The sequence below is a fragment of the Lissotriton vulgaris genome, chromosome 2_1 (genome assembly GCF_964263255.1).
Source record: "Lissotriton vulgaris chromosome 2_1, aLisVul1.2, whole genome shotgun sequence".
NCBI lineage: Eukaryota > Metazoa > Chordata > Amphibia > Caudata > Salamandridae > Lissotriton > Lissotriton vulgaris.
The window spans coordinates 26,012,322-26,037,149 of record NC_141687.1 but is presented as its reverse complement, the minus strand read 5'-3'; the positions used below and the strand labels follow the sequence as shown (position 1 = coordinate 26,037,149).

Genomic DNA, 24,828 nt, shown 5'->3' with positions numbered 1-24,828 from the left:
CTACATAACGCTCCACAGCACAAAATACCATTCCACATACTTACACTCCATCACACACAGTCTCACACAATATAATTTCAATACACTCAAAAATACATAATTACGATCCACATAATACAACTGCACACAATACCACATAATTCCACTACAAAAATCCACAGCTAACAAGTCTAATCCAACCCACATAATTGGTACACGCTACATACATCCACTCCAATCCATACCACTTAGGTAAGAGACATTTACAATGCCAGTAGCTCCAACTCTTTCCTTTTTTTTAGAACACACAGATCTGATGCTTAGCTCCTACCTATTTGTTTTTTTCCGTCACCAAAAACACAAAGCTACACACAAAGTTCCACGCCACACAATTCAGCTCCACACATTTCCGACCAATACCACATAATTTAACACCAAACCACATAAATTGTGCCGCAAAATTCAACTGCACACCACATAATTAAACTGTACAAGTTACCACTTCACACAATCCCTAAACATAATGCCACTACACTGAATGCCACAAAATTGCTAACCATATATTTCCACAGCACCCCATGCCACATAATGCAACTACACAAATACACTCCACACCACACATCTACACTACACACAATTACACAACTAACTAATTAAATCCAACCCATATAGTTCCGCTACACACCACATACATACACTCCATAGCACATAAGTAAAGTACTTTGCCATATACAATGCCAATAGCTTTACCACAAACAAATGCCAGACCTATTGCATTTCTAATGTAGTATGCAACAACAGTACTGTTCATGACGCTACACTGGTGTCGAGATGGAGTGAGTAAATCATTAGCATGTTCGCCTGACACCCCGTCAAGCCATTCCATTGGTTGGCACCGGAGTCTCGAGCCTGGAAGCTCTGTCCTGGAGAGTCTGAGCTGCAGCTGCGCCTCTCTAGGGCGCACAAACCTGTGCCCTGGCAGGAGGGCACAGAATGCTTCCTGACCATCACCAGCCTGCTCGCCCCTGAGCCATGATTGCTGCAGCAAGCACGTCTTGTGCATGCTCCTGTCTTCACATGGCTGCCTCAGTAGAGGAAAATAGGAAGTGAATCTTCTCATGAATGCTACAATGGAAAAGACCACATAAATGGCACGCCCCAAGAGTTGAAATTTCCAAGCGATCTCATTAAATTGCTATAGTAACACAATAGTCCCAATGTAGTAGACTCTGTAGTTTTAAAGATGTCAAAATTTGAAGAAGGGGTTCGACGCGCGAAAAGAAACTTTTTTACCATGTAACATATCAGCACTGAAAACATTTTCTCCACTTTTGAAACTGAACAAAATAAAGGCAGTTCTGCGCTAGTTTGAATTTGATAACTTTTGCTTGGAGTCAATTTTCAATCGAGTTTCATTATGTCCCATGCCTTTTACGATCATTGCTTTGCGTAGGTTCAATAAAAAAACTTAGCATTCATCCTAAAGTGATCTATGGATACACATTTTGTTTAAAAAAGTTCTCTATCTACATGAGGGCAAAAAGAAGACAAATGATATTCATAGCAATACGATTGGATTTATCCTCCTTATCTTTTGAGGGTTCCACCTATCAAACAATGAGAATTGTGATCATAAAACAAGTCTAAGTGGGAGTTGTAAAATCATTGTAGGAGTGGTGTATGCCACGAGATGAATTACAAAATAGTGGTTTTCGGACCAAGGTTGAAGACTGAAGTGAACAATTAGAGAATTATCCAACGGATTCCATATTCCTTACCAGAGACTGAAATAAGGAATGTGAGTTTTTCCAATAGACCTTTTTAAAAGAGGCAGTGAATAGTGCCATAAAAAATAGGTCTTAAGATTAGTATCCTAGCTTATATCTTAGAGATCTGGAATTGTAGTGAAAACCCGTATTGGGTTGCTTACAAGAAGCAAGGCTGGCAGTAACTGCACCTCTTTTACAACCAGCCTTGCTTCTCGTAAGCAAGGACTATGAGTACAATGTGCATATTTATGCATCATTTGTAGGATTTTTCAAAACATATTAATAAAAGGCATTGTCATTTACGATGCCAATAGCTCAAACTCTCACAAATGCGAGACCTAAAGCATTGCAAATGCTTGATTCCTTTTGTAGCCTTAATCTCCAGCGCTACACATTGCTGCCAGAACATATGAATAAGCCAAAAGCATAGTAGGGTGAACACACTAAATTGTTGGCCCCTAGCTCTGCAAGAGCTTTGAAGGACATGTCAGAACATCTAATCGGGGGCGTGCCTTGACGCCCGAGGAGCATGACGGCGTCCGCGTGAAGCTCCCCGATGCGCCTCGGGGAACCCGCATTATCCAGCCATCTTCCGCAAAGCTGCTTAGCACTTGCAGTGTCGGAAGGTATGCTGTGCGGAACATGAGCCCGGCTGCTCCTGCTCGCACAACAAAAGAAGCTCTTTTCTGGCAGTGAGTTTCTCCCGTGGGGATGCGTTATTGCGGCCACCATATTCTTTTTCCATCTCGTTCACATAGGTTTCTGATAATGAAGGCACATCTCTTTACAGGCGCCTAATTTTATTATCAAAAGGCTCACAACTTTGTAATTCCTCATTTCTCTACTCTTGAGCCTTAATTTAGTGACTGAATACACCACTTTCCAGCATTTTTCAGCATTTTGTTGCAAGGGCAATGGAGTGACAATTATGGCAGCCATTTTGTGGATATCTCTTCAGCGTTGTGTCACAGGCTTCATTTCGTTTTTCTAACTGGCCTGAAATTCACATGACATGTCATCTTTATTAACAATATGTTTCCTCAAGCTTTTGTAATGATGACTTTCTCTTTAACTTTTTAAGGTGACACAGATATAATTGTTGATTTGACTCTTTTCTTCAAGGTTTTTTCCTTGTCAAGAATTAAACGTCACCTATCTAAACATAAACCCGTTTTTACCTGACAGCTGCGCTAAACATATGCTTTATGGGCAGAACTAAGGTATCTACTTCTGCGCTCCCAAAGGCAAAGTGTATTTTTGTCAAGAACTCAAAAATCTTCACAGAGTTTTCCAAATTAGAATATTCTTTATTATCCTTGCCTCAGAATCCGGAGACTAAAATGGACCCTTCATCCGCACCACCTGGGAAATTCTTTACTAAACGCCTAAAAAAGGACCCTCCTTCTCCGCCCAAATCAGTCTTGCCTGTTTCTATGGAGTTGCTTCTGGAGGAAATTAGGGCCCTTAGACCTTTCCTGGAAGAGACCAACGCTAAATTGCAAATCCTTACGGATTATTGGTCCCAACTCGATACAAGAGTTTCTGCAGTTGAACACAGTGTCCCCTCCGTCAAAGATGCATGTGCTAATGTTTCTCAACTTCATCCCAAGTCTCTGTGCTCCAACAACAGGTTGAGGAACTTGAAAACTGAAATAGGCGGAATAACCTCTGCATTTACGGCTTGGCAGAAGGACTTGAAGGATCAGATGCTCTTACCTTCTTTAAATCTTTCCTCCCCAAGTTACTTCATATGCCAGAATTAACTATACTTAATATTCAACAATCACACAGATTGGGCTGCATTCCTTCCATTGCTTCACCTTCAAAATGACCAAGAAGACTTATCTTATACTTCTTAGAGTACACAGATTTGCTAAAAGCTTTGTTAGCGGTCAAATATTTTCAAAGAATCACCTGGTCAGGTTCCACCTTATTTTTTGCAAAGGATTATGCTAAAGCTACTGCCAACAGACGCAAGGCTTTTCTGAATAGGAGACATGATCTTCGTTTGATGGAAGCCCGCTATGGACTTTTTCACCCTTGTCTTTTTAAGGTCATGTGGTATTGGGTTCTCCAGGCCTACATACTCCGCAGAATACCCTCTACACCATAAAGGATGTTGGCACGGAAACTAGAAAATGCAAAAGACAAGTTTATTAAGACCCCATGGGGTGGTGGTACATTCCTACAGCACCCTTCGGTAATGCAAGAAGTATCACACCGAACATCGGTGCAAATCCTTCTTTTATACAGTTTTACAGTAATAAAAATGTAGGCGGAATACAATTACAGAGTTTTAGGTACATATATGGTCAATTTTGGAACACAGCCAACTCATGGGAGGAGCTATAACACCACTGGTCAGTTTGGCAAAACATTCCTAAGTGATGACTGTTCAATCTAAACTGCGCATGTGTGAGCTTGACCAATACAAAAAATAGCCTGTTGCTGGGCAAACTCGAGTGGTCAGTGGCACAGAAGAAGGACAAAAGGGCATGCTGACCACGAGGCAACGCATTCAACTAAAATGGCCGCCGATACATACAAAATGGCTTCCGATAACCATAGACAAGATAAGGGGAAATACGTGTAGCAAAGCTTAACGCTAACCCGATCACCGTCAAATTACGACAGACGACCCTTTTAGAGTTTAGCTGAAGCTACCTCATAGTGAACGTAATCAGGGTACTCATCTTCGATATCGATAGACATAATTTGTGCTACTTCTTTATGAATCATCTGTTCACTTTTAGCAAATGCTCGTTTGGATGGAATACAAGCAGAAAGGCACATAGAACACAATACAGGGCCACACTGGATACAGAGGCATAAAAAGAATAATATCCCAATTATTACACATAGAATCGTCAGCAACTTCCAACCCCAAGTACTAAGTAATGACCAAAACCACCCCGAGAATGTCCATGTACCATTATCAGGATGTATCTCAGCAGCAATTTTATGTAATTTAGATACTGCTTCATACACAGAAGGTGAATTATCTGGCACGTATACACAACAACTACTTCCGATAATACGGCATGCTCCTCCACGATCAGCTAATACTATGTCTAATACCATACGGTTTTGGAGCGTTACAATTCTGGTAATCTGAAGTTCCTCTGTCAAGTTTCCTAAAGTAAAAACTGTATCATTAGCAACAGCTTCTACAACACAAGTTAACCGTCTTATTTTTCGACTGTTCAAAGCAGCTCCAACAAATGAAAAGAGGCCTAGATTAAAATCAACATATTGTTGTAACGCAGTGTCGGTCTGGTCAATATCTTCAAGAACTAATGCTCTCTTTACTCTATTCAATATAAAATCATGGTACAGGACGTAGTTATTATGATACATAGGTGGGGCAATAAACACAGGGGGTAATACAAAAGATATATAACATGTTCCTAACCATCCTATAGGAAGACTGTGATAGCCTTTATTTCCACATATAAAATACGTATTTCGGGAGGCCACAAATGAAATACCATTTGGAGTGTCAAAGGTAAGAGTGGTGTTACATTCACTTCTGCCTACTGGGATTGTACCTTTATTACGAACACAAAGATCAGCTTTGGTATCGATAACAGTAATCACATGTGAGCTGGACATATTTACATTCCTTTGATTACTATAAATTCGTGGTGCTGACACGTTGTCAGGGCGATACTCCTCCCATTCAAGCTTAGTTCCTTCAGCTTGCGGATAACCATCTCGATCATTGAAGCAGATTTTGTTGAGTCGAAAAAGCAGCCCACCTTTCGTTGGCCATCGCAAAGTGAATAAGAGTGTGTACCAGGCATTGCAAGAGCCATTATGGGAGAACGGGAGTGGGATAAATGGTGTGCCCCCATTCTTTTGATGTCCAGGCAACATCCCACATACCCAGCAGTTCGAAGTGTTAGTCATATTGTGGGTGTGATGCAGAATCTGAATAAAGCTGTTGTTCAAATAAGTCTGTCTATGTCGTTCTTCATGATAAGGCAGAGTAAAATGGAAATGTTCAGATGGAATCGGGGTAGTTGGCAATAAATGTTCTCTTACTGGCACCAAAAGTTCTACTACCCAAGCTATCACAGCTATCACAACAATTGTCAAAACAAATAGTACTGCACCAAGAATTCTCTTGTCTCGCACTGCAGAAGATGCCATAGTTCAAAGTACAAAATGTCTCAAAAAACACAACTAAAAAATAAAATTATGACTGCTGAGCTCCGAGGTAGCCGTTGGTTTCTTCTCCGAGATTCAAGACGGGTGTCGCTACACTTGGCAGAACAGATCCCCCCCCTTGATATTCCCGGCTTCCGTTTCACAAACCCCAGAGCGGTAACTCAACCAGTCTCGCACAAAAACAACTGCTTATCGTGGTCGTAGGTTGTATCTCTCTCTTCCAAAAACAGTGTAGTCCGGGAAGGCTCCCTCCGATTCGGCAGACGTTACAGCTGGGCTCTTCTCCTCGTCCAAGATGTCTCGATAATCAGACAGCACAGTTGGGCTCACCAGATCCGGAGAGACACGGTGGCAGTGAGTGGAGTGCACCCACCGCTTCCTGTTGGTGACTCGCACAGCCGTTCGAGTTGCGAGCAACACCTGCTCGGGGCCACGCCACCTCGGCTCCAAGCTGCTTGTTGTCTCAAAGGACCTGATCATCACATGGTCCCCAGGACGAAGATTGTGAGCCTCTCCAATAGAATTGTCAGGGAGCGCTTCTCGAACCTGTTGATGAATAGAAAGTAGATCATTTGTTAATCGTGCCAAATAATCGTTCATCATTATACAAGGCACATCATGTAACAATCGAGGCTTAGGAACTCCCCATATATTCATAGGCCTTCCAAACACCACTTCATAAGGTGTGAGGCCAGTTCGGGAATGGGGCACTGATCTGATAGATAATAATGCCAAAGGCAGGGCATCCGGCCATTTCAAAGACGTGGATGCCACAATCTTTGCTAGCTTTAATTTCAGAGTAGCGTTATATCGTTCAACAAGACCTGCTGACTGAGGATGGAATACAGCATGAAATTTCTGCTGAATTCCCAATCCCTTCATCACGTATTCCACAATTTTCCCAACAAAATGAGGACCATTATCGCTCCACAAAAATTTGCAAACACCGTATCGAGGGAAGTACTCTTTGAGCAAAACCTTAGCTGTTGTCAGCGCTGTATTATCCTTCGTGGGGAAGGCCTCAATCCATTTACTGAAAGCACACACCACCACTAAGACATACTTAAGGTTATTACAACGCTCAAGCTGGATATAATCCATTTGCAGTACTTCAAACGGTGCAGTAGGTGGAACAAACCCTCATTTCGGAGTATGCGTCCCTTTTGCAGGATTGTGCTGCAAGCATATCAGACAGGTCTGCACTACTCTTTTGGCCGTATTGGCAATCTCAGGATGCTCCCAAACTCGCGTTAGCAATCGAGTAATTGCAAGAGCTCCAACATGTGCCAATCGATGTGTCATTTGGACCATCGCTTGCAAGTAAGCTGCAGGCAATTTCCATCTTTCCATATCTTTGCTTCGCCAGCAACCCTCATCATCCAGCACTCCCTCTGCTGCCCAGGTTGCAAGTTCTGCTTCAGACGCTGATTTCTGAATGTCTAGTATCTCCTCTCTAGCATCGTGCCATCGCTCAGCCTGTGATTTCACTACATACATTGGCGAGGCATTTCGTAACATAGCCGTTTCTCTTGCTATGCTATCTGCAAAAGCGTTACCTTGTCTCACTTTGTCAGTGACCATTTTATGTGCACTGCATTTGATTATTGCCACTTTCTTTGGACAAAGTAACGCATTCAAAAGATCACGCACTAGTTCTCCGTGCATGATGTGTACTCCATGCGAAGTCAAAAACCCACGCTCTCTCCAGAGTAGGCCAAAATCATGCGCTACTCCGAAGGCGTACCGGCTGTCTGTGTAGATGTTCACACATAAGCCAGCACTCAATTCGCAGGCTCTTGTCAAGGCTATTAGTTCCGCTGCTTGGGCCGATTTCTGTGGTATTCGTGCTGTTTCTACCACTGTCTTAAGTGTCGTGATCGCATATGCTGCAGAAGTTGTGCCATCTGGCAGCCTTAAACACGACCCATCAACCCACAGTTCCCCATCCACATCTGGAAGTGGCGTATCCTGTAAGTCGAGACGACCCTTTGTTTGTTCTTCGGTCAGGAAAACACAATCATGGTGTTCTTCCTCTTGGCCCTCAGCAACCGGATACGGCAATAAAGTGGCAGGGTTCAGGGTAGCACATCTCTTTAGTGTGATATGTGGTGCCAACAGTGTGAGCTCATATCCTGTTAAACGTGCACTCGTAAGATACTGGGTCTTTGTTTGATTTAACAGTGCATCTACCGCATGGGGAACTAACGCTAACAATTTGTGTGACAAAACTATTCCCTCACTCTGCCGTATAGCCACTGCTGTTGCTGCAACTGCTCGAAAGCACCCAGGTAATCCTCGTGCCACAGGATCAAGTAATGCCGAAAAGTATGCGCAGGGCCTCTGCCTATTCCCGTGTGTCTGCACTAACACTGACAATGCACACCCATCTTTCTCATGTACGTACAACGTGAAAATCTTCGTGTAATCCGGTGTACCTAACACTGGTGCAGAACAAAGGGCTTGTCTCAATTGTTCAAAAGCAGTCTGACATTCATCTGTCCATTCAAGAGGCATTGGTGTAGTTTTGGACAATAATGCTAACAAAGGTTTTATAATGTGCGAAAACCCCATTATCCATTGTCTACAAAAGGACGTTTAACCTATGAAGGCACGCACATCTCTCTGAGTACGGGGGACTGGTGTATCTAAAATTGCTTGAATTCGATCAGATGTTAATGCACGTCCCTCCTTAGACAAAAGATGACCGAGGTAGGTCACCTTTGGTCTACAGTATTGTAGTTTTTTCCTAGACACTTTGTGATTATTCTGAGCAAGAAAAGAGAGCAAAGCAAGAGTACTCTCCTCACACTGTGCATACGTGTCTGCAGCCAGTAAAAGATCATCAACATACTGGATGAGAGTTACTCCGGACTGCAAATCAAAAGAATCAAGCTGTCTTTTTAAAGCCTGGCTATAGATGCTAGGACTTTCTGTATAGCCTTGAGGAACTCGACAAAATCTGTACGTTTATTATTTAATGTCAAGCCAAATAAATATCTGCTATCAGGATGGATGGGAATGGAAAAGAAGGCGTTCTTGAGATCTATTACAGAAAACGTGGTAGCAGTGGGTGGAATCAAAGTAAGCAAGGTGGTGATATCAGACACCACCGGGTACTGGGGCACTACAATTTTATTAATTTCCCTCAAATCAATAATAAATCGATAGACTTTGTCATCAGTATCTTTCTTTAAGATCGGAAGAATCGGGCAGTTACAAACATTGTAGGGAACTTCCTCCACTACTCCTGCGATAATCAAATCCTGAACAATGTGAGTCAAGGCAATTTCACCTTCCCTAGAGATTTTGTATTGTGGTACACGTGGCAAAGACACACCCTCCTTAACAGTTATTCGAATAGGCGGAATGAGCATCTGTCCCACATCCGTGTCCGATGTAGCCCATAACGTGTGTGGGAGAGAGGCTAATGCTTCAATTTCTTGCATAGTACATAGTCTTCCTACATCCGGATAATTGTCATTCAAAATAACCCGCACTCCTTCAGGAGCGCAGCGTATTGTTGCTCGAAAATATTTAAGCAAATCTATGCCCATAATATTCTCTGGGGTATTCGGCGACAATAAAAATGGGCACGGGCCAAAGAATCGATCAATGTAAAATGTAAGAGGTTGTGACAATGGGCTAAAAGAGGGTGTTCCATCGAACCCTATGGATGTAATTGTTTCGCCAGACAGGGGAGCCCTTGGAACCAAGTTTTTAGACAGAGCACTACGAGTAGCTCCTGTATCAACCAAAAACTGATCAGTAGAACCCAAAACGCCCGCTGATACATATGGACCTCTTTGATCTACTGGCACTTCAACCGATTCCACACCCCATCCTACGCAATCCTATGCATGTACATAGTCCTGAGACTCTGCATTCTCACCCTCCGATATCTGGTACTGATTCCGTCGATCAAAAGTATTATGATCATCCTGACCACGACCCCTCGCCTCAAACCTACCACGATCACTTGCTCCACCTCTCGCTCCCGAATATCTATTCCGTGTCCTTCCACTTCCTCGACCACGCTGATTACGTTGTTCACGAATCACTGGACAATCTGAAGCCCAATGTCCAAACTCTTTACAATATGCACATTGATCCTCAGCAATGTTGGTACAACCATAAGACGTACCATACCCTCCTCGCCTACCTCTATCATTCCCTCTTGGCTGTGTAGCACGAACCTGAGCCAACATCACCTTGGTCTTTAACTCCTTCGCCTTCTTATCAGTACTTTCTTTAGCCTCTAATTCCTGTCGCTCGTAATACTGAGCCATAGTCAACAAGGATGCAGGGGTCGCCGTGGTCCAGGAACTTTCACTAGTTTTCAAACGTTTTGCAATCTCCGGCAGGAGATTAGCCACATACTTATCAACAAACAAATGCCTACCCGTATCATCCGTTAATAATTGCCCACTGTAATCATGAAACGCCTCTTCGAAGCGTGAAAAGAAGTCAGACACCGACTCATCCTGTTTCTGTTTGCAAGAGGCTAACATAGTCCAATCAATCTTTTTAGGGGGAATAAGCGTTTTTAATTTATTCAAAATAGCTGTCGGAAGATCTAGAATTAATTGGCAAGGCTTACATGCAGGCTCCCTGTCTAAATCAGCTTGGGCTATAACTTTCCAATCCGCTCCCAAAATCGCTTGGTCATCAAACTTACGGATCGCTCTCCACATATCAGGGGGCAATATTAACCCAAAAAAAAGATCGATATCAACTAGCGTCATAACACATGAAGAAATATCCCCCTCCACTCCTTCATAGAAAGCTGCCGGATTTTTACAGGGATCGGGTAAAGCATTTTTCAATGCCATAACATCTGCTCTATTCCAAGGCGTATATACCCAATTATATACAAAATAACCCTTTGCATCCCCAGACGATTTATCATCACTTGTACCTTGCCCTTTAGGGGGAACATACAAAGGTGCCGCTTCACGCATAGGCATAACATGAACTGTAGAACGCTTATCTGTTCCAAACATAGAACACTGTTTGGATTGCTCCGTCGACCCTGACACGTCTGATGCTTTTCGTGTTTCCCGCAATCTGGACGCCTCATCCCGTAGCTGGACCAAACGTCGGAAAAATTAATCTGCATCTGCAATAACAAATAAACTCATATTCTCACGATGAACTGATATATCCTTAGGCTCTAAATCAGTTGAATGTTTCCTAAATCGTTCTACAACTTCATCTCCAAAAGCGCTTAAAAAATACAACTGTTCTCGCTCTGACCACTTACTCATTTCATCTTTAATCTCTGATATAGCTAATTTGTTCAAATTAAGTTTACGAGAAAAACTGCGCAATTCCGCAGTTACACTAGCAGATAACCTCATACTCTTACTCCATCGACCATCATCGTCCGAGTCCTCGTCTGGGGCCGTAGGTAAAACATACGGAGGCGGGCACCGATCTAATAATGAAAAATCATCAACTTCATTAGTAAGGACAGGATAAAGCGGACGCCGAATAGGAAATTGACCACTTGTTTGTAAATTACATTCCCGTGCCTCCCTCTCTTTCTTCTCCTGCAGCTCCTTCTCCTCCAGCTGTAAAGCCTTATCTCGAGCAGCCTTACGCTGCTCTTTTTCCGCCAAGGCTATTTCACGCTTCATTCGTTCACGCACTGCTTTCTCCCACATTCGTACACAATCAAACATATCTTGTCTAGACCTGCGCTGAAACAAACATTGCTCCACAAACTGAACCTTTCGTAAATCAAACGACCCATGTAGTGGCCATTGCAACTCGGGGTCAGATCTGGTGTACTTATTCCATAATTTACTGTATAATATAGGGGGAAGACCGAATTTCACATACATCTCCCGATTGGGAGTCCCCTTTGGGGGAGCCGGCTGAGATTCATTTAATCGATAAGTGGTACCATTTCCAAGACAGCACATTCCTCGAAGTGTGCTTAAAACAGGCATGTTCAAAAAGTATCACGGAAATGTGATACCACAAAAATGGCACTTAATATACTTCACACAAACGTGCCTTTCGAACACCAACAAATTTTAGAGAAATATCTCTACATGCCTGCCTATGTGAAGTGCACTGCACATATAGTTCAAATCATAGGATCAAATGTTAGCTAACTCAAAACATATTCAAAGAACCACAGTAAGCGTCCGTAGACTACCTTACCAATCACAAGCTTACCAAATTCTCAGATATCCAGATTCCAACTGCCAAGGTCTTTGATCAAATCAGCCAAACCGGCACTGTACGACAACTCGAACGAACAGGATCTCAGTCGAGGACCGGCGCCACCTGGAAGGTCAGATCAGAAGGAAAGGAAGAAAACACTGTGGGTGCCAAGACTCGGGACACTCAGTGGCAGTGTACGCGTCCATGGCGAGTTTCCAATCCTTCGTCACGACCTCTCCTTCGGGCATCCGAGTCGCCGATGAGTCCCTTCGTGGTCGCCAATTTGTGGTATTGGGTTCTCCAGGCCTACATACTCCGCAGAATACCCTCTACACCATAAAAGATGTTGGCACGGAAACTAGAAAATGCAAAAGACAAGTTTATTAAGACCCCATGGGGTGGTGGTACATTCCTACAGCACCCTTCGGTAATGCAAGAAGTATCACACCGAACATTGGTGCAAATCCTTCTTTTATACAGTTTTACAGTAATAAAAATGTAGGCGGAATACAATTACAGAGTTTTAGGTACATACATGGTCAATTTTGGAACACAGCCAACTCATGGGAGGAGCTATAACACCACTGGTCAGTTTGGCGAAACATTCCTAAGTGATGACTGTGTGAGCTTGACCAATACTAAAAATAGCCTGTTGCTGGGCAAACTCGAGTGGTCAGTGGTACAGAAGAAGGACAAAAGGGTATGCTGACCACGAGGCAACGCATTCAACTAAAATGGCCGCCGATACATACAAAATGGCTTCCAATAACCATAGACAAGATAAGGGGAAATACGTGTAGCAAAGCTTAACGCTAACCCGATCACCGTCAAATTACGACAGTCATGTACAACAGAACAACGACTTACGAAGATCCGTTGCGACTACAAAGCTTGATAAATGATTGCAAAACAGTTGTCATGGATTCTTCCGGGCCTTCATCTTCATTCAATGTTTGATTTTATGTATTCTCTTCACAGGTTCCTCCCATTCTATTCTCTTCTTTGTGGCAGTTTCCCACATAAGAAATGTTACTTGTTGGATTTATTTAAGCTTATGTTTTAATTTGGATTCAAAGCATGTTAGCTTGCTTGATGCGTTCTTACTGGTTCTCTCGTTCATAGTGCGTTTTATTAATTGTCTTAATACTTGTTGTTCTTCGCTTCCACAGATCTTTTACCATCATGGCGTGGTTTCCCCCTGGTACTCCGTGTGGTTGAACCCGGATGTTCCGTCTGTTCCATGTGGTTTCACCATCCCCTCGTGTTTCCCTGATTCTTCTTTATGTAGGTATGTTACTCTTCTACATTTCTTTCTTCTTTTTATCTTCTTATCTTTCTTCATCTCCTAATATTTTTCCTTATTATTTCTTTCTATCATGTCTTTTGTTGTTAGGTTCGCCTTGCAATTTTTGGCTGTTTGTTTATTTGATGTCCTCATTGCTTTCATTTCCTCTTATATTCTCATACCTGTTTCTTTATTTACCGTTGCTTATTCAATTTCTATTATCCTTCCATTCTTCCAATAGTTATTTATCATATCTATCTTCTTTTGCATTATCAGGTCCTGCTCAATTTTCCTTTTTGCTTATCTGTTTTCTCTCTCCCTCTATGCCTGACCTTTTTTCTTTTTATCTTATCTTTTTTCACTCTCTATCTTAGCTATAAATAATTGGACTTTTGCTTCATGCTCTTATTTAATTATTTTCCTGATACCTTATGCGGTTAAAACTAATCTCATGGAACATTGGGGGATTAAATTCTCCTATCAAAAGACAGAGAGTCTTAACCCGTCTAGCTAAATTAGATACTGATATAGTATTTCTGCAAGAAACACATCTTACTGAGGTTGAATCCTTAAAACTAAAAAGGGGCTGGATGGGGGAGGTTTTCTTTTCACAAGGAGATGGTAAATGTAATGGAATAATGATACTTTGCCATAAAACGCTTCCAGTTAAACTCATATTGCAACAATGAGATACTGATGGCCGATCTTGCAGCAATAGCATTGGACGCAGAAAAAGCATTTGATACAGTTGAGTGGTCTTATTTATTCCATACTCTTAAGTGGTTCGGTTTTGGCCCCAAATTTATATCTTTACTTTTCCTCCTTTATTCTAACCCATGAGCTGCAGTCTGGGCCAATGGCCTGATCTCCCCGTTTTTTTGATTTAGGTAGAGGAGTGCGACAAGTATGCCCTCTGTCTCCCTTCCTTTTCAATTTGGCCTTGGAACAATTTCTCTCTAAATTACGCCAAAATCCAAATTTGCATAGCTTCCAAACTTTGAACTCTCACATTAAACTTGCAGCTTACGAAGACGACATTTTACTTTTCATGTCAAACCCAGATGACTCAATTCCTGCTTTTTTAGAGGAAGTAAGGTCTTTCTCCCTTGTCTATGGTTACAGATTAAATAACGATAAGTGTGAGATTCAGCCCTAAACTAAATAAACGTTTAATTCAGATTTCAATACTTCTAATTTCACATGGAGTCCCACATCCAATAAATATTTAGGACAGCACTTCACTTCCTCAATCACAGATACAGTAGCACTATGTATGAATACATGCATTCATAAAATTTCAGAGTTAACCGCTAAATGACATCCTCTTTACTTATCTTGGTGGGGACGTTTGGACACCATGAAGATGATGTTATCTCCCATAATTGTATACACTATTTCCAACATTCCAGTCCCTATCTCCACTAAATTTTTTACGAAAGTCAATTCCATCCTTTTTTCCATTTTATGGAATAATACAAAATCACAAATGTCTGTATTAAAATTGCCGCGCCCTAAAGCAGAGGGTGGAGTCCAGAAAGCGTTACTTTTACGTCAAGCATCTTTTTGGTTGCTTGATCCCAAAGAAGATTGTCCTCTTTGGACCTCAATAGAACGTCAATTCTTATCTCCCTTCTCCTTTCATGAATACCTCTCCTTCTCACGTAAACCACAGTCCCTCTTCACCCCCATAATCAAATTAACTTCCAAACTTCTGGAATCAACCTACCCATCCTCTCACACAAATATAGACTCCTTCCTTAACTCAACAATTTTGCACAACAGAAACTTGCTCATTCGTAACAAGCCCTTCTACTGGTAAACCTGGAGACAAAAGGGATTACTATGGATACATCAATTATTTTCAGGGTCAGACGTCTTACCATTTTCTTCACACGGTCATTCATTTAACCTCCCTACCTCTTTTTGCCATGAATATAACCTGCTCAAAAACGCACGATGGAAAAATATAATCAACTCATTAACACACCGGATATTTCTAACACTCTGGACACCTCTCCACAACTCTATACCTTGCTAGAAGCTAAACCTAAGGCTTCTACCTTATATAGCTATTTACAAAGAAAGCATTTTGTTTGACAGAAATCTAAAATAGAAGAGGCGTGGGAGACTGATTTTGAGACATCTCGGCCACTATCACTATGGCAACATATTTGGACTAAGATACGCCATGACGCAAATACTATTTTTTGTACATAACAGACTTTTACTAACACCGGCTGTATTAAGTAAAAGGTTTTCGACTATGTTGTATACGTGTGGGACTTGCTCATCCCCAAATGCAGATTTATTTCATATGTTATTTTCTTGTCCATGTGTACAGACTTTCTGGAAACAAGTTTAGAGCCAAATGAATTAGATTTTTGGTACTACGTTCTTTTGCCCTTATTCATATATTCTTAGGAAGTCTCTCATCTATCTGGGATGATATTACGATTAATGTCAAAATCATTGATTTGTTGATAGCTATTGCTCGTCAGCAGATCACCATTAATTGAATGGAAAGCTTATACAAAGATATCTTATAAGGCTTGGTGTTACGATGTTTGTCATAACCACAGGATGGACACTTCTTTTGTTTATCCTTTACAAATGGCAATGAAACGGCTAAATCTTTGGTCCCCAGTTACAAATTACATTGATTCATGTGCTAAAAGAAATTCATAGTTACAGCCATCTCAACAAGAAGTTCTCAAACCTCCTTGATTCCCCTATATGTTCCTAAATAATTTTGTATTCTTGTGATGTTAAGTTTGCACTTATATTGTTTTACTTTTTCTAATTCTACTAATTAGTCCAATCTATGAAATTTGGAATGTAATGGTTTTATTCTGCCTTGATATGAGTTGTTATTATGTATCGCATATGGACACCCCTTTTTTTAATAACATTTCTTCTTGAACTTAGAAAAAAGAATATCTAATCAGCAAACAGGTAAAGGACAACTCGGTAGTAAGATTTGGGGGGACGGTTCCACTGAGTGCAATGTACCAGCGTACACTCCTCTAAATCATCCTGCTGCTCAGGCCTCGGACTCACTTTGAGGGCCTCAAAAGTCTCCAGAAGGAGCCACCTTGCAACTCTGAAACTGTACTTTATATGCAGGAAAATGTAATGGGAGAGGAGAAGTACCTAAACAAAATTTAGCTTGTAGAGAGCATTCCATTGCAGATTTAAATAGCACCTACTAGACCTGCCGAGGTGTTTATGCGATTTGCTGATGTGTACGCTAGTTGGTAAGGTTAGTGTGAACTGTTGCAGTTAATTGCATATTAGGCTGTGATACAGTGGTTATCTTCAATAGCTGAATGCACTAGTCTGCTGGACTTTACTACAGATCTAGTTATGTATTGACTTGTACTCCTAAATGAATCCCACTGTACATAGACAAGCAAGGACATGCACTCCTCAAATGTGCATGCTGTCCAACCCCATCGATCACAGCTACTAGAATGTGCATGTCCTCCATCACCATCGATCACAGCTACTGGAATGTGCATGTCATCCAACCCCATCGATCACAGCTACTGGAATGTGCATGCCATCCAACCCCATCGATCACAGCTACTGGAATGTGCATGCCATCCAACCCCATCGATCACAGCTACTGGAATGTGAATGCCATCCATCCCCATCGATCACAGTCACTGGAATGTGCATGCCATCCATCCCCATCGATCACACCTACAGGAATGTGCGTGCCATCCATCCCCATCGATCACACCTACTGGAATGTGCATACCATCCAACCCCATTGATCACAGCTTCTGGAATGTGCATGCCATCCAACCCCATCGATCACAGTTGCTGGAATGTGCATGCAATCCATCACCATGGATCACAGCTACTGGAATGTGCATGTCATCCAACCCCATCGATCACAGCTACTGGAATGTGCATGCCATCCAACCTCATTGATAACAGCTATGGAATGTGCATGCCATCCAACCCCATCGATCACAGCTACTGGAATGTACATGCCATCCATCACCATCAATCACAGCTACTGGAATGTGCATGCCATCCAACCCCATCAATCACAGCTACTGGAATGTGCATGCCATCCAACTCCATAAATCACATCTACCTGAATGTGCCGACTATCCAACCCCATCAATCACAGCTACTGGAATATGCATGCCATCCAACCCCATAAATCACAGCTACTGGAATGTGCATGACATCCAACCCCATCAATCACAGCTACTGGAATGTGCGTGCCATCCATCACCATCAATCAGAGCTACTGGAATGTGCATGCCATCCAACCCCATCAATCACAGCTACTGGACTGTGCATGCCATCCATCACCATCAATCACAGCTACTGGAATGTGCATGCCACCCATCACCATCAAGCACAGATACTGGAATGTGCATGCCATCCAATCCCATCAATCACAGCTACCTAAATGTGCATGCTATCCAACCCCATCAATCACAGCTACCTGAATGTGCATGCCACCCACCCCCATCAATTACAGCTACGGGAATGTGGATGCCATCCAACCCCATCATTCACAGCTACTGGAATGTGCATGCCATCAAACCCCATCAATCACAGCTACTATAATGTGCACGCCATCCATCACCATCAATCACAGGTCCTGGAATATGCATGCCATCCAACCCCATCAATCACAGCTACTGGAATGTGCTTGCCATCCATCACCATCAATCACAGCTACTGGAATGTGCATGTCATCCATCACCATAAATCACAGCTACTGGAATGTGCATGTCATCCATGCCCATCAATCACAGCTACTGGAATGTGCATGCCACCCATCCCCATCGATCACACCTGCTGGAATGTGCATGCCATTCAACCCCATTGATCACAGCTTCTGGAATGTGCATGCAAACCAACCCCATCGATCACAGCTTCTGGAATGTGCATGCCATCCGACCCCATCGATCACAGCTAATCGAATGTGCATGCCATCCATCACCATGGATCACAGCTACTGGAATGTGCATGCCATCCAACCCCATCGATCACAGCTACTGGAATGTGCATGCCATCCAACCTCATCGATGACAGCTACTGGAATGTGCATGCCATCCAACCCCATCGATCACAGCTACTGGAATGTGCATGCCATCCAACCCCATCAATCACAGCTACTGGAATGTGCATGCCATCCAACCCCATCAATCACAGCTACTGGAATGTGCATGCCATCCAACCCCATAAATCACAGCTACCTGAATGTGCATACTATCCAACCCCATCAATCACAGCTACTGGAATATGCATGCCATCCAACCCCATAAATCACAGCTACTGGAATGTGCATGCCATCCAACCCCATCAATCACAGCTACTGGAATGTGCGTGCCATCCATCCCCATCAATCAGAGCTACTGGAATGTGCATGCCATCCGACCCCATCAATCACAGCTACTGGACTGTGCATGCCATCCATCACCATCAATCACAGCTACTGGAATGTGCATGCCACCCATCACCATCAATCACAGATACTGGAATGTGCATGCCATCCAATCCCATCAATCACAGCTACCTAAATGTGCATGCCATCCAACCCCATCAATTAGAGCTACCTGAATCTGCATGCCATCCAACCCCATCAATTACAGCTACGGGAATGTGGATGCCATCCAACCCCATCATTCACAGCTACTGGAATGTGCATGCCATCAAACCCCATCAATCACAGCTACTAGAATGTGCACGCCATCCACTACCATCAATCACAGGTCCTGGAATATGCATGCCATCCAACCCCATCAATCACAGCTACTGGAATGTGCATGCCATCCATCACCATCAATCACAGCCACTGGAATGTGCATGTCATCCATCACCATAAATCACAGCTACTGGAATGTGCATGCCATCCATCCCCATCAATCACAGCTACTGGAATGTGCATGCCATCCATCCCCATCGATCACACTGTGGTAAATTTAAATTACCTATACTTAATTTATGCGGTAAAGTTCAATAAGAATAACTCAGTCAAAAATAAGAGGCAGAATCCGTGGTATTTGAGGTTTAAAAGGGGGTTTTATTCCTTAAAAAGGAATTGGTTCGAACCAAGGCAGATCGCATTCCGTCACCACGAAGGTTCGGGAAGGGATAGACAATACTTTATTGACAGGTAATCATATATATAGTCAATGCATTACATTAAGGCATATGCAGGAGGCGTAACAGCTGAGAGGAGAGATAAGAGTACACATACGTAATGGAAAAGGCGTTACAATAGGCGTGCATGAGGGCATGTACTAGAAACGTCATTATGAGGATGTCACAGGTGGGTGGATCCATAAGAGAATCCTGCAGTGTCAGCAGAAATATATGGCAGAGATGCGCGCGCAGCAGCATGACGTGTGATTGACGTGTAACTGGAGGGTGAAGGGGACTTGACATTTAGCCCTACATGAGGAGACAGAAGTCTGGGATGTCAGATCAACCTAATCCCAAATCGTATCTAATATCTTGTGTTTAAGGAACTGTATTATCTGGAAGGAAAGGTCTCTCGGGCAGAGGCTATTCTATACTGACTGCTAGTGCGTGCATATGCGCCTACGTGTCTGCATGAGATGCGAGGGGGCATGGGCCTACCATGGAAACAGGAGCAATGAATTACTTGTACGGAGACAGTGAGGCCGGGCCCTTTGCTCTGCAGCTGGAAGGATGTTTACCTAAACTATTAGACAGGAATGTATTTTTCGAGGAGCGGAGAAGATAACTTGAAGGCTGAATACAGTCTTGGCAGGCAACAGGCCGAGCCAAGCACCGTTAGCCGCGCAAGGAGTAAGACAAAGGTCATGGATACAGATGCAGGGCCAGGCTTGGAGCATTCAGAGGCAGAAGGCAGGAAAAGGCTCGATGGCAGAATTCAGGGCCTAACTCGCCAGAGCTAGAAATACATGAAAGTGCACCATATAAAGACGTTGGCAAGGCACACTTAGGAGCGGAATATCTGACCCATTCATGGTGGATCTGAAAGAGGACATGTTAACGTTGGACGCAAATCTATTTGCGTCTTCATAGCTGGAAGTGGAGGGAACATACATGTACTTGTAACGCGTACATGGAGACGTTGGGGTCTAAGATAGGGGACACAATTGATCATAAAAATTCATATTTCCTCATTCCCTCCTTGTCCCCTACGGACCCTTCATGATATATCGATCCTCATGAATCTATCGATCTGTTCACGTAACATCATTTGCTCTTCTTTCTTCTTATGGTGTTTTGAATGAGAACTCGAATGGGGAATACATGATGTAGCGCACAAGCCACATATCGCTGGCCCACATTGTAAACATAGGCAGCAACTGAATACTATGAGAAGGGCAATACCTAGGAAGGATAGGACCTTCCATCCCCAGGCTGTCAACGTGGTCCAGAACCAACCGGACCAAGTCCAGGTGCCTGGATTCTGGTGTATCAAACTTGCAATCTTATGAAGACGGGTTATGGCTCTATATACTGATGGCGCGTTTTCTGGAATGAAAACACAGCAGCTCGATCCGATGACTCTACAGGCTCCGCCCCTATCGGCTAGGATGACGTCAAGGACAAGACGGTTTTGAAGAACAACAATCCGCATAGCAGACTGCTCCTCTGTTAAGTTGCCTAGGACAGAAGTAGTTTCATTCACTACAGCCTCGAGGGTTCTGGTTAATTTGCGTATCAGTTTACTATTAAAGACAGCACCTAAGTAGGGAAAGAAACCTTTATTGAAGTCTGTGTATTGCTCCCATGCCGTTTCAGTGTAGTCGACAATCGGGAGATCTCTCTGGAGTCTATTAGTTACTAGATGGGTGTTCCTATGGTAATCAGGAGGGGCTAGGAAAACAGGTGGCAGAAGGAATGCAATGTAACAGGTACCATCCCAATCTAGAGGTAAGCGTATATATGCGGTATGACCACAAATGAAGTAGGAATGACGGGAAGCTCTAAACGTAGACTTGCCTTGATCACTGAATTCGATCACAGTAGTACATTTACTATGACCCAAGTGTACTGAACCATTCTTCCTTACACATAATTCACCTTTGACTGGTAATACTGACATAGCAGGCAAGACTGGTGCAGCTTCGGATTCAACATTCAGAATCATGAGGTTAAGTGTGAAGTTACCTAATCCATATACTTCATTTTCTAGATCAGTTCCTGTTCTCTTGGGAAGTCCCTCCTTATCAGGGTAGCAGGCTTTAAGCAAAACTAAGTTCAGGTTTCCCCAAACCCAGTTGCCCTGGTAAACTACGGTATCTGAATCTAAAGAATTAATCAAACTAAACCATGCGCCACAGGAACCATTGTGTGTGAATGGATACGGAAAGAGGGGCAGAACTCCCTTGTAGTTCTGGTAGGGAGGGAGTCGGCCACATATCCAACAATTTGTAGCGTTGTTGGTCTGATGGGAATGATGTAACATACTAATGAATGTATTGTTGTGCAGCGCAAGTCTGTAGGACAACTCATGCGGAGGTAGTTCGCTAAAAGAGTGTTCGGCAGTGACGTTGAAAGCAGAATGTACATGCTTAAAAATAGGGTAGTATATGTGCAAACATATACTTGCAGCAATAATCAGTAGACTTAGGAAAAACATAATCAATAATGTCACTATACAGTGACTACGAAGTGATTTACAATATGCACGTTTCTTGAGCTGTTTCTGTCTATCTCTCTCTCTATTTCGGTCTAGGGGATACATGTCAGAAACTAATTTAACCGATTCACCTAGGGGAGGACTTAAACAATTAAACTGTCTGACTTGCTAGACCGTAATTTCAGTTTATACTCTTGGGAAGCGGTTTTCTCGACCAGGGGGAGTTTTGAGTCAGTCTGTGGAGGAGGGCAGGGCTGAGAATTCAAGTTGGAAGGCAGTCCATGAAATTTCTTGATTTCATCTGGTGTAGCATGTGTCTGTATGTCAATTACATCATGGGCGGGATCCCTGACTGTCATGCAATGTGTCGATGTCGGAACTATTGTCTTTGTCAAGTCAGTTGCATGAGTTCGATTCTGGGCAGTTTGCTTAGCTGTTCGGTCTGCCAGGTCGTTACCCTGGGAGATGACATTGGTGACCTTTGTATGTGCCTTACACTTCATGATAGATATCGCAGTAGGCAGATGTATTGCATCTAACAGAGCTTGAATGAGGGGACCGTGTTGAATGTTGGCACCGTGAGAAGTTAAATAACCTCTCTCTCGCCAGATAACTCCGAAGTCATGAACGACTCCAAATGCATAACGTGAATCTGTGTATATGTTAACTCTCTTATTTTTGGCTTGAATACAGGCTTGTGTCAGAGCGATGAGCTCTGCTGCTTGAGCTGATAAGTTGTCGATACAATTTGTTTCAATAACTTCGGTGTCTGTCGTGACTGCGTAGGCGGCCACTAACTCTCCTGTACTTGTTCTCATGCATGAACCATCCACATAAAGTGTCAAGTCTGGATCTGGTAATGGAATGTCTGTCAAGTCTTGTCTGGGTTTCGTCGTAATAGTAATGACTTCAATACAATCATGTGCCAATGGGTCTGTTCCACTTAATGGCAAAAGTGTGGCAGGATTTAATGTACTACAGCGTCTGATTTCTATGTGTGGCTGAAACAATGTCAATTCATAACCTGTCAATCGTGCTATAGTCAAGTGCTGGGTCTGTGTACGGTTTAAAAGGACTTCCACGGAGTGTGGAACTTGTACTGTCAATTGATGTCCTAACACTATAGAATCACTTTGTCTGATTGCTAAAGCTGTCGCTGCTACTGATTTCAAGCACGCAGGCAGAGCCTGGGCTACTGGATCTAATGTGCTAGAAAAGTAAGCACACGGTTTGTGTGAACCTGCTTGTTCCTGAGTGAGTACTGACAAGGCAGTACCTTCGCGTTCTGTGACAAAAAGTGTAAAAGGCTTACTATAACATGGTGTTGCTAGAACTGGTGCTTGACATAAGGCTTTCTTTAAGTCTTCAAAAGCTTGTGTATGTTCCTGAGTCCAAGGAAGGACAGTCGAAGACGCTGCCTCCTGGGTTGTCAACTGAATGAGTGGCTTCGCTAGAAATGCATATTGGGGAATCCATTGTCTGCAGTATGACGTGAGGCCTATGAAGGCCCGCACCTCCTTTTGTGTCTTGGGTCGTGACATATTTACAATTAACTGGATGCGGTCAGGTGTGAGCTGTCTCCCCCCTTTGGACAGCAAGTGGCCTAGGTAAACAACTTGCTGAACACAGAATTGCAGCTTCGAAGGGGATACCTTGTGCCCCTTGTCGGCCAGAAAATGTAAAACCGTCAGTGATGCTTTTTCACATTCGGGTTCGCTTCAGGCGGTGATCAACAGATCATCGACATACTGAAGCAAGGCAGTGTTATCAGGCATGTGAATACTGTCAAGTTGTCTTTTCAGTGCTTGGCTATAGATGCTGGGGCTTTCTGTGAATCCTTGAGGTGCGCGTGCAAATTTGAAGCTTCGTCCATTTAAACAGAATCCGAAAAGGTATTGGCTTTCCGGATCGATTGGGACGCTAAAGAAGGCGTTCTTGAGGTCAATTACAGTAAAGAACGTTGCTTCTGAATCAATAGCTGTCAACAATGAAGAGATATCTGGAACCACGGGATACTGTGGCACAATGCATTTATTTAATTCGCGCAGATCAATAACTAATCGATAAACAGGGGGTGCATTTGGATCAGTACGTTTAAGAATCGGAATGATAGGAGAATTACATACATTGGAGTCGGTTTCCACGACCACTCCTTGTGCAATGAGGTCGTCAATGATTTGCAGTAAAGCCACTACAGCATCCGGGGGTAACTTGTATTGTCGAATTCGTGGTAATACCACTCCTGCCTTGAGTGTGACTCGATATGGTGTAATGTGCATACAACCTACATCAGTGGGGCCTTGTGCCCATAAATGTGCAGGGACATTCTGTAACCGGTGATCCATGTCTCTTAATACATAGTGACCTTTAAAGTCTCGCAAAAATAGTCGTACTCCTTCCGGAGAACAGCATATTACAGCTCCTAGAGCTTTCAGTGTCTTTATACCTAACAGGTTTTCTGGACCTGATTTTGTAACCAATAAATCTGTAGTACGTGTCAATGGACCAACTGCAAGAGGAAGTGGTTCGTTAATAATAGGCTTTCCTGAAAATCCAAGGGAAACATTCTGTGAGCCTGAGAGGGGTGCCCCTGGAACCTCATCGTGACTTATAGTCGTTCTGCTTGCCCCTGTATCAATTAAAAACTTTCTGTCTTTCCCTAATACTTGACTATGTACATAAGGACCCTCTTGATCTACAGGAACCTCAATAAGGGGCAAGCCAACCTCCCTCTCTAGGCTGTTTCATGTGTAACGTTGATAATCAGGGTAGTCATTTTGTGCATACTGGTACATCTGTTGTGTCGTGTTTTGTGTTGCGGCAATAGGCTGTGGCTGTGGTAC

At 43.0% G+C, this 24,828-nt stretch overlaps 1 protein-coding gene across 4 annotated transcripts in view; it reads left to right on the top strand.

Annotated features, from left to right (window-relative positions):
- LOC147729489 (apolipoprotein L3-like) overlaps positions 1-24,828 on the top strand; it is a 205,446-nt gene that overhangs the window by 26,375 nt on the left and 154,243 nt on the right. The window contains exon 2 of one of the 4 annotated variants that reach the window (XM_086954355.1): positions 13,259-13,377. The exons of 1 other annotated variant lie outside the window; for it this stretch is intronic. The gene's annotated coding sequence lies outside the window, so the exon portion shown is untranslated. Of the gene's footprint in view, positions 1-13,247; positions 13,378-24,828 lie in introns of those variants that run through there. 2 more of the 4 variants (XM_086954358.1, XM_086954356.1) reach the window with 2 other exon arrangements.